We start from the raw sequence: 10587 nt of genomic DNA, 5'->3' as shown, positions 1-10587 counted from the left end.
CCAACAAAAACTGTACTGGAGAAGTCGAAATATATCTACGATTTATATAGAAAATAAGAACAAAACTCAAACTCAAGTAATCCTTGATTTAGCTCTTAGCAAGCAAGTACCTGCACACGCGGCACACTGTTCAGTAAAATCACAACTCTCCCTCCATCGTGAGCCCGATGTTTTCTCTGCCGGACGATTCTAGGCATGATACTATCGTTCAACAGTATCCCATCACCCACCCTACCTATGATCAGAAGACCATGAAACATTCGGTAACTCACCACAGTTACCCGTGGACCGCCTGTGGCAACAAGACCACGTCGCTTGGTAGCAGACCGTCTCAACATTGCCAAAGCTGAATTCGAACATTTGTTAGAACTTGGTATCATTTGCCCCGTCTAGCCGTAACTGGTCGTCCCCACTTCATATGGTCCCCAAAAAGACATTGGGAGACTGGCGACCATGCGATGATTAATGCGCCCTCAACGCCAGGACAGTACCAGATTAGTATCCCATACAACACTTGCACGACTTCACAGCCCAACTTCAAGGCAAGTCTGTATTCACAAAGATCGACTTAGTACGTGCATATCATCAGATACCAGTTCATCCTGACGATATCCCAAAGACCACCATCACAACACCATTTGGGATGTTCAAATTCACACACATGCCCTTTGATCTCCAGAATGCAGCCCAGTCATTCCAGCAATTCATTGACAAGGTAACTCGTGGTCTGCCTTTCGTCTTCGCATATATACATAGACGATCTACTCATCACTAGTGAGACACCTGAGCAGCACAAACGTCCTCCACTCTCTGTTCGCCCGGTTGACTGAATACGGATTGGTTATATATACCCAGCCAAATGCGTAATACATTCAGAGTGACTAGCTGGACTTCCTTGGACATCAAGTAGACCAGCACGGCAGCGTCTGAGAAGGTGAAGGTCATCCATGACTTCCCACGCCCTACATCCATCAAACAGTATACAAATAATGACTGCTATGAGGGGCACAGTTAACATTATGGGCCCAAGGTGATGTAAAAACCGTAACTATGCCCGAAGCGAAGCTGAGGGCATGGTTACGGTTTTCACATCACCGAGGGCCTACATAATTTTAACTGTATCCCGAATATCAAGCAGTCATTATTTGTTTTATATACCGAAAATATAGATTCCGAAATATAGATACCGAAAATATAGATTCTAGTCTCTTTTACAGCACTCGTAATCAATGCTGATCGACAGCGCGGCGGTCGTATCATTGATGCGTACAGTGATGTGTACAGTGTATACATTACGTGTACTACGGGCGGGGTTGCGATTGTCTCCAAACCAGTCCGCTAGTCTCTTTTACAGCACGCTGATTGAATGCGCGGCGGTCGTATCATTGGTGCGTATTATATGAGCGATCTACGTGTACGGGGTCGTGACTGTCTCTAAAACCTATTTACTAACTGTGCCCGCGCCCCGCTCACAGTAACTCAAAAATAGGGCACAGTTATTTTCATGACTCCCCTTTTAACCAATCAGATGAGAGGATTCTAGAAATGAGGTATATAACTACATATGTACGTCGATTTCTTGGGCTCGTCAACTTCTATGGGGGCTTCATCCTGAGTGCAGCCGCAATGCTTACACCACTCACAGATGCATTGCGTGACCATCCCAAATGCGGCGACAAGCCGATCACATGGACATTGGAGTGCGAGATTTCATTCACACGTGTGAAGGAAGCCCTTACTACCATGTTAATACACCCTTCGTCTAGTCTACCTACCAGTCTCATGGTAGATGCCTCGGATACAGCTGTAGGTGGCGTCTTGCAGCTAGTTTTCACAAGGTGAGGGGCATCCTATCGCCTTCTTCTCACAGAAGCTCAAGCCTGCTCAGACTCATTTTACAGTGCTTTGGTTGCAAACTTCTAGCAGTGTGACATTTTCGATACCTACTAAAAGGACGCACTTTCACCCTTTCCACTCACCATACACGTAAGCCGCTAACATATGCTTTTCAAGCCAAACCCGACTGACATTCACCGGGCAGAAACCATCCAAGCTGCGCTGCTAAAGATCCTCGAAACCCAGGGCATTGCCCTGGACAAGGTAGCTGGCTTTGGAAGTGATGGAGCAAAGATGATGGTTGGAAGAGAAAGGGGCAAAGCAGTTATCATATCACATTGTTTTGTTACATTCTTTCATGCACCAGTTCAATGTAATTTAATGTTATTTTGATCATACTTATGTGGCACAAATACTTAAATAATTCATGGTAACAGATGTAAACTAGTTTCTATACTTTGTTGGGAGTTGCGGGAGCCATTTCATAAAGGATGATTACAATTTTTAAGGTTTTTTGCTTGAATAACAGCATCTTGTAATACTAACAGCCAATCACAAAACTGGATTATTACCATTACCATAACACTTTACCATCATAGCAAGAGCTCCTACCACGTCAGCAATTTATTTTGAAATGGAGACTTGAAATGTTACCGTGTGTCTAAATTATCGAAAGTTCGGTACTGGACGTGCACACATTCACAGGCTTGTAGAATATTGCATTTCTTTTAATATTTTAATATTTCATTCTTTATAAATATTCTTAATATTTCAAATATATGTTTTGATTCCTTGATTGAATTTCTCTAGGTATCTGCAAGGCTCAATTGGAGGAATCCGTCGATAATATCGGTCCACTGTGTGTCTCATCGCCTGGCCCTTGGCATACATGTAGCACAGGCTGCTGGGGCAGTCCCATACATTGTCAAATTCAAGAAGCTATTGCAGCCAACTCTTTCTTTTCTACAACGCCAGCCCCATAAGAGCAGCAGGACTATGAGAAATCCAGGTAAAACGTCAGCCACGTACATATATGTATGTCAACTATTAACAAACTTACATTGTATACCCTGGTGTTTAATCAATTTCATTGTAATGTTGGATTGATACATAGATTTCAGGAAAATACATTGTATGGCTTACTCTTTGTTTTTCTCTAAACAGCACGTCTTGAATGAGCCTGCAGTGAAACTCAAGGAAGAGAAAGAAGTGTGGTGGCTCAGTCATCATGGAGCAATACTTGCAGTCAAGAGATGTCTGCCTACCATCAACGCCAGCATGGAGCACGAAGCTCTGGATCACGGAGACGCACAGGCCAAAGGTCTAGCATTCTTCAAGAAAACATTCAACTTTGCAGCAACGATTGCTATGATGGCTGACATATTGCCAGATATGACACTGGATGGTGACATTGCTGATTGCAGCGACGTTCACGAATGACGGCTTCAACACCTCCGTGAGAACAGTGCTTTTTTTTTATTGTGAAATTTGACTTTTGTAAGGGCAAACCATTTACAAGTGTAAATCTACCAAGTGGCAACACAAATAATGACATGTTTTCTCAAGTGAAGTGCACTACACGTGCTCAAACGAGTTTTGTCCCCAAAGCATCGACATGAGAAATTCATATAGGCAGGAAGTTTCTTGTCAATAACTTTGTGGCTACAAAAAAACAATAAGTAACAAATAAGACAATCCTCGTGAGAACCATGTTCAATGAGAAAGGGGTTGCTTTGGGGAAAAAAATTGCAAGGGAAGAAGAAAGTCATGCCTATTGCATGAGTGATGTGGACATATCAAGGCGATGTTGTTTGAAATTCAGAAACTTGTTTCGAAAGATAACGAAAGATTGCGGGAGGATGAGGGAATTGACGTGCTATCCAACTGCACCACCTACACAGCTGCCTGTCATCTCCTTAAATTCTGGAGGAATTTCCTCACAAGAGACACCATCCGCATCATTCCACCTAAAGGCTTGACACATAAAGACAAAGTTCAAGGATCAGAATCTGTACCATGACCATTTTTATTTTACAACAGAAACAGGATATTGACTTTACCTCAACATCTCCCCAGGTGATGGCCACCATCTCAAATCTTGAACAAGATGTAGGGGTGGCCATGGTCCCAACATGTCCGATCTCCATGCCTGGATGGCGACATTGCCGATTGCAGCAACGTTCACGGATGACTGCTTGAACACCTTCGTGAGAACGTTGCTTTTTTATTATGAAATTTCTCTTTCGTAAGGACAAACCTTTTACAAGTGTAAATCTACAAAGTGGCAATACACATAATGACATGTTTTCTCATGCGAAGTGCACTACACACTCAAAGAGTTCTGTCCCCACAGCATCGACTCAAGAAATTTATGTGGGCAGGTAGTTTCTTGTTGATCATTTTGTGGCTACAAAAAAAAACAACAACAATGAATCAAAGTAACGAATAAGTAATAAGACAATCCTGGCAAGAACCATGTTCAATAAGAAGGAGGTTGCTTCGGGAAGAAAATTTGTAATGGAACAAGAATGCCATGCCTATTGCATGAGAGATGTGGACATATTGAGGCGATGTTGTTTGAAATTCAGACACTTGTTTCGAGAGATAACGATTGCCTACTGGGAGGATGAGGGAGTTGACATGCTATCCAACTGCATCACCAACACAGCTGCCTGTCATCTCCTCAAATTATGGAGGAATTTCCTCACAAGAGACACCATCCGCATCATTCCACCTCAAGGCTTGACACCAAAAGACAAAGTTCACGGATCAGAATCTGTAACTTTCATGTCCATTTTTATTTTACAAAAGAAACAGGATATTGACTTCACCTCAACATCTCCCCAGGTGATGGCCACCATCTCAAATCTTGAAACGAGATGTAGGGGTGGCCATGGTCCCAACATGTCCGATCTCCATGCCTGGATGGCGACATTGCCGATTGCAGCAGCGTTCACGGATGACTGCTTCAACACCTTCATGAGAATGTTGCATTTTTTATTGTGAAATTTCACTTTCGTAAAGGCAAACTTTTTACAAACTTGTGTAAATCTACAAAGTGGCAATACACATAATGACATGTTTTCTCATGCGAAGTGCACTACACACTCAAAGAGTTCTGTCCCCATAGCATCGACTCGAGAAATTCATGTGGGCAGGTAGTTTCTTGTTGATCACTTTGTGGCTACAAAAAACAACAATGAATCAAAGAAATGGATAATTAATAAGACAATCCTGGCAAGAACCCTGTTCAATGAGAAAGAGTGCTTGGGGAAGCAAATTTTTAATGGAAGAACAAAGCCATGCATATTGCACGAGTGATGTGGACATATTGAAGCAATGTTATTTGAAATTCAGAAACTTGTTTTGAGAGATGATACACGTGTAACAAATACCTACTGGGAGGATGAGGGAGTTGACATGCTATCCAACTGCATCACCGACACAGAGCTGCCTGTCATCTCCTGTCATCAAACGAGGCATTGGGTGGGTGGCACATGTCATCAAATAGAACAGTGTCTTCATTCAGTATGCTGGAAATTAAGGCATTCCAAGTAAAAGTGAGCAGATACTTTTTATGGATGGCTATTGCTGGGAAAACAAACTCCTGTATGAGTTCAATGGGTGTCACTGGCAGGGATGCCCCAAATTCTACGCCTACACGCCAGACGGTGATAGGCCAGGCATCTAGACGACAACGGGGGAGCTGTACTTGGATACACTCAAACATAAAAAGTATGTACAAACACACAATTAAAGGAACTGGAAGTACATCACAATTGGGGAGTGCAAATGGGCAAAAGTTGAAGAGTCCATTCCTGAACAAATCAAACACAGCTTCTCCAACCCCATTCCACTGAATCCTCAAGATGCCTTCTATGGTAATCACACCAGTACCAGCTGTCTGATAATATGCATCAGAATGTACATCCCATGAGAAATAAGGATGGGCAAGATGTCAGTCAGAATGCTAGATGGTTCTGACCGGAGGAGAGGGGATGGGGTGTGTGTGACTTTTATAGTGGGAGGAGTTTAACCTCATATTTCATTGTAATATTAGTGCAAATGACCAGTGCTTACACCAGCGTTACTACCAACTTGGCACGTGATGGCCACATCATCTTTCGAATTTGAGCCTCCTACTACTGTAGGTATGTCGTCAGCACCACTGAATACACCTTGTGTATGGAGAATTCCTAACGATGACTTTGGATCCTTCCAGGTAGGCACATACGTATGAACTCTGCACCTCCATGTGTTGCTGAGAACCCATCACTGCCTGCAGTACTGTCTTGCCAGGGAACATCTTGGCATTTTGTCGTACTGAGTACATGTACAATGAATATCTTACAGCTGTATATTATTAATTTTTTTTTGCCACAATAGTGCATTCTTTTACTTTTTTAAAAGCATGAAGCACTAAAATAACAGGCAAATATGATGCAATCATACTCTTGGGGAGTTGAAACAATTTCCTTTTTATATGACTAAGCCAAGGATCAAAAGAAGTTGTTCCTAAATGGACAAACTTCCATCAAACATGTCCTTTAAAAAAAAGACACATTAGAATAAGAATTAGAAGAGATAAACAAAGGCTTTGGAGCTACACAAGCAACACCACTTGACAGTCATAAAAAAAAAATCTATAAGAAGAAGTTTGCAAATAAACATTGGTTTGAACTGGAATTTTCTTTCCAAAAACGCCACAAGTCACCGCCAAGACTCACAATGTCATAAAAGAAGAGATGCACTTTGAGTGTATACCATCGAAACTGTAGTTAAAAGGAATTCTTCACAAGGGGAGACATATGATTTCTCGAGAGATACTGTACCATGCCAAGCTACCAAGCACGCGGCAAAGCAAGTGATGAAATGCTCATTGAAGACTGCATTTTTAATATGTACCAGTATATTTCTTTGTAAAATCTTTCTTTGTACTGTTGTGCAGGATGTAACTTTCATAGAGGCAGGGTGTCATTATTGAAATTTGTACAGACTAAATTGAAGAATACATGCATTGATCTCTACAGAAATGAGTGTTAAGTTCAATAACTTACAGCTGTAATGTAATTTCGTGTTCGTCTTATTTCTTTCCATTTGCATTCCTTCCTTTCCTTTTCTTTCTTACTTTCTATTGCACTACGAGGACTTCACGAGGTTGGAGAGCTACATCACCACTCCAGCTACCCCCCGAGCAACACCATCTGTCTCCCCAGCATCGCCTTCGCCGATATCATTTGCAGGCAGCGGACCACCTAGGACGCCTATAGTCAGCAAGCGCGGTGCCAACACAGCAGGACTAGACCAACCAGAGGGGGGAACAGAGGACCTCCTCGCTAACTACGGTCTGTGGCTCACGACGCGCATGTGGTGGCGCTCTTCACAGATAAAGAGCGCAAGGACAATGCGTGCATGAGCGGCCTCAAGGGGAGGCAGTTCGACCCTGCGCGTGTCCTGGTGCTACAGGAGGCCTTCTTTAGAGTATGTCCTGCTCCGAGGTACCAGCGGGACATGGTGTGGCGCGCGGGGGTGGAGGCCAGCGATGGGCGATCACAGTACCTGCGGATGAAGAGGAGGAAAGAGCAGAGAGCAGCAGGACAACAGTACATTAAGAAGAGCGAATGGGGCGGTGAAAGTTTGGACAGACGTCACAATCGCATGCGCAGGAATGGGAGAGATAATGTTCGCACTGATTGTTCGACTTGGTTTTTGTACATACGGTGTAAATAGTTCACCATATCATTAAACCAGTATGTTAATGAATCGTGGAACCTGTGTAAGTTAGTTTGTTTTGCTTTGGTTCAATGACTCCACCAGGTCTGTGAATGAGATGATGTCAGTGAGATTGTATTTTATTTCTCTTTTATCATTTTGTTGTGTGTTTCTATGTGTGTGTGGGTGTGTGTGGGTGTCCATGTGTGTGTTTGTTTGTGGATATGCTTACATAGGCCTATAGGCCCCCTATATCTATGAAAGACCAAGGTTGACAATTTGTACACTTCATTATTGTACACACATGATATTTACTTACATGTAGTCCTCAAGAGAGTCTGGAAAATGTGAATTTGAATCAGGTTCAAAACCTTTCCATTTGGGTAAGGGTCATTTCTGTGATGGTTAAAAATTACATAAAAATGACATCCGTTGCCATACAGTTGTATGTGAATATTACAAAACAGACAAAAAAAGGGACAATAGGACGCTGCCCGGTGTTAGGGGAGTCAATTTCACTCTGGATCAGTGGTGGAAATTAGGCCAGATCTCTTAAGGCCATCAGCGATGTTGTACATACTAAAGATGTAGCCAAGGAAAATGCTCCCCCTTACAATGTACAGGTGATTCAAGAACATAATAAAGTGTACATTGTAGTTTACAAGAACTACAGAGAACTAAGTCCCATAATACACACATAAAAACACCCACAAAATTTTGACTATTTAACACTCAGACTCCTGCTTTTAAAAATATACCATTTCTAGTCTGCCATCTTGTAACTGGAACAAGAGTTGGATGAAAAGTACTATCCCACCCAGGGTGGTCCACAACTTGAAATTTTAGCATGTTGCAAGCTCAGAATCTGAGAATATTGCAGAAATTGAATATGCACGGAGCGCACACGATGAGTACATAGTACGCAATATTTTGCTGCTTATCTCTCTTTGTGCTGCTTACATTCCAATGTTCTTTCTCATATTTTGCACACAAATATCTAAAGTACCCGGTAGTTTGATGTTTCTTATGTTATGCACATGTTTTGCACATTTCTGAATACTTTTACTTGAAGCTTGTTGCAAATTCTTGAGGATGTTGCATAGCATGTTGCTGGCTTTTTAGGATGTTGCACAAGAATTTTAGCATGTTGCAGCGACATGCTAAAACCCCTCGTGGACCACCCTGCCACCCTTGATGCCTTAGCAACTAAAGCCAACACCTGGGACCCTCATCGTCGGATGGACAGTCGACTGAGCTACACTGAACTGGATGGACCCTGTTCAGGAGGACAGTCAATTGCGACAAAGATGATGTGGAGCAGCAACAGCAGCTGCAGCAGCAGCCAGTCATAAATGAGGCTGGGAAGATGGAGGAGGGAAAGCTGCCTGTCATCACTATCAGGGATAGAGAGTTGGACAAACCTGCGCTGAAATAGGAGGAAGACATCAGTACCTCACTCCCAGCTGCTCATATCCTGATGCCACTGAGGGCATTGCCATCCAACAGGCACAATCTTGCTATCCAAATACTGCACAGGGTGCATTATGGACTACTAGTATGAAGGCCAGATGGACCATCCAGAATGCTTGCTGTTGCTGTGGTAGGAGAGAGTGGACAGATATTTGAAGAAAGCAGTAGACAAGATGAAGGAACAAGATTTGTCTCGCCTTCTTCGATGCTGTCTACACAGTCAATGAAATGTTTGATGGTGAGCAGGACTTGGCTATGGGGGAGGCAGTTGAATCCTTCCATTTTCACATGAAAGAGGACAAGATGCTAAAACACCTGATGCAAAAACTTTTGGAACAATGGCAGACTATTTACCCCCCCCCCCCCCCCCCCCCGTCTCTCTCCATTCCCCTTCCCTGTGGTGCATTATTAGTAGATTTTCTTGTCTCCTTACATGTAGATGCTGTCTCCCAGCTGCTCATGTCTGATGCCACTGAGGGCGTTGTCATCCAACATGCACAATCGTGCTGTCCAAACATTGCACAGGGTGCACTATGGACTACTAGTATGTGGGCCAGATGGACCATCCAGAATGCTTAATGTTGCTATGGTAGGAGAGAGTGGACACATATTTTAAGAAAGCAGTGGACAAGATGAAGGAACAAGATTTCACCTTCTTCAATGATGCCTACGAGGTCAAGGAAATGTTTGATGGTGAGCAGGACTTGGCAATGAGGGAGGCAGTTGAGTTCTTTCACTTTCGAAAGAAAGAGGACAACGTGCTAAAACACCTGAAGCAAAAAACTTTTGGAACGATAATGACATCAGACAATTACGTTATATATCCCCCCCCCCCCCCCTTTCGGAGCAATATTTTATCAGTACATTACGTATCTATGCCATACATTATACATTCATACCAAATTTTGAATAGATATTGTTAACTTCTTTTCTTTTTTGAAATGGTAAATTATTGAATAAAATAATGAGTGAAATAAAGATTTTGTCTGGTGTTATGTTTTCTTTCTGCTTTTTCATGTTACAGAAACTTTGATGTATATTGTTTATTGATCACGATACAACTCAAGAGTACAAGTACCTTCTGACAATTAATGACCCTTATCCAAATTTATCAAAAAAAGCCAATGTACATCTCGATGAATCTATAATGGGACCAAAGTTACTAACAGAATTTGCAGTCACTTCTGAAGAAAAAGGGCATAAATACTTTTTAGATGATCCATAATACCATCAAAGCATCAGTGACTGAAAGGTAACTGAAAGTTTTTACAATCACTCCTTCCACTGCTATGATCCAAACCAATCCCAAACTCATGACAAAAGACAATACAATCTACATTTGAAAAACCTTGCACGTGGAACAGAATCTTGAGATGATTGAGAAAAAAAAATGGTATAAAGTGGGAGATCGCGTTCACATCAGTACAGCCAAGTAAGCGTTAGAAGAGGGGTGCTGTCCAAATTGGACAAGAGAGACCACTCAATGTCACAAGAAAAAAGATGCATGATGTATCACTTTGTCATAGGTACATTGTACCATTCATATTTTTTGTTGGTATCCTCCTTTGT

Source organism: Diadema antillarum, unplaced genomic scaffold (assembly GCF_040938485.1).
Source record: "Diadema antillarum isolate AM-2024a unplaced genomic scaffold, OU_Dant_1.0 seq00000474_RagTag, whole genome shotgun sequence".
NCBI lineage: Eukaryota > Metazoa > Echinodermata > Echinoidea > Diadematoida > Diadematidae > Diadema > Diadema antillarum.
This window is presented reverse-complemented; position numbering follows the sequence as displayed.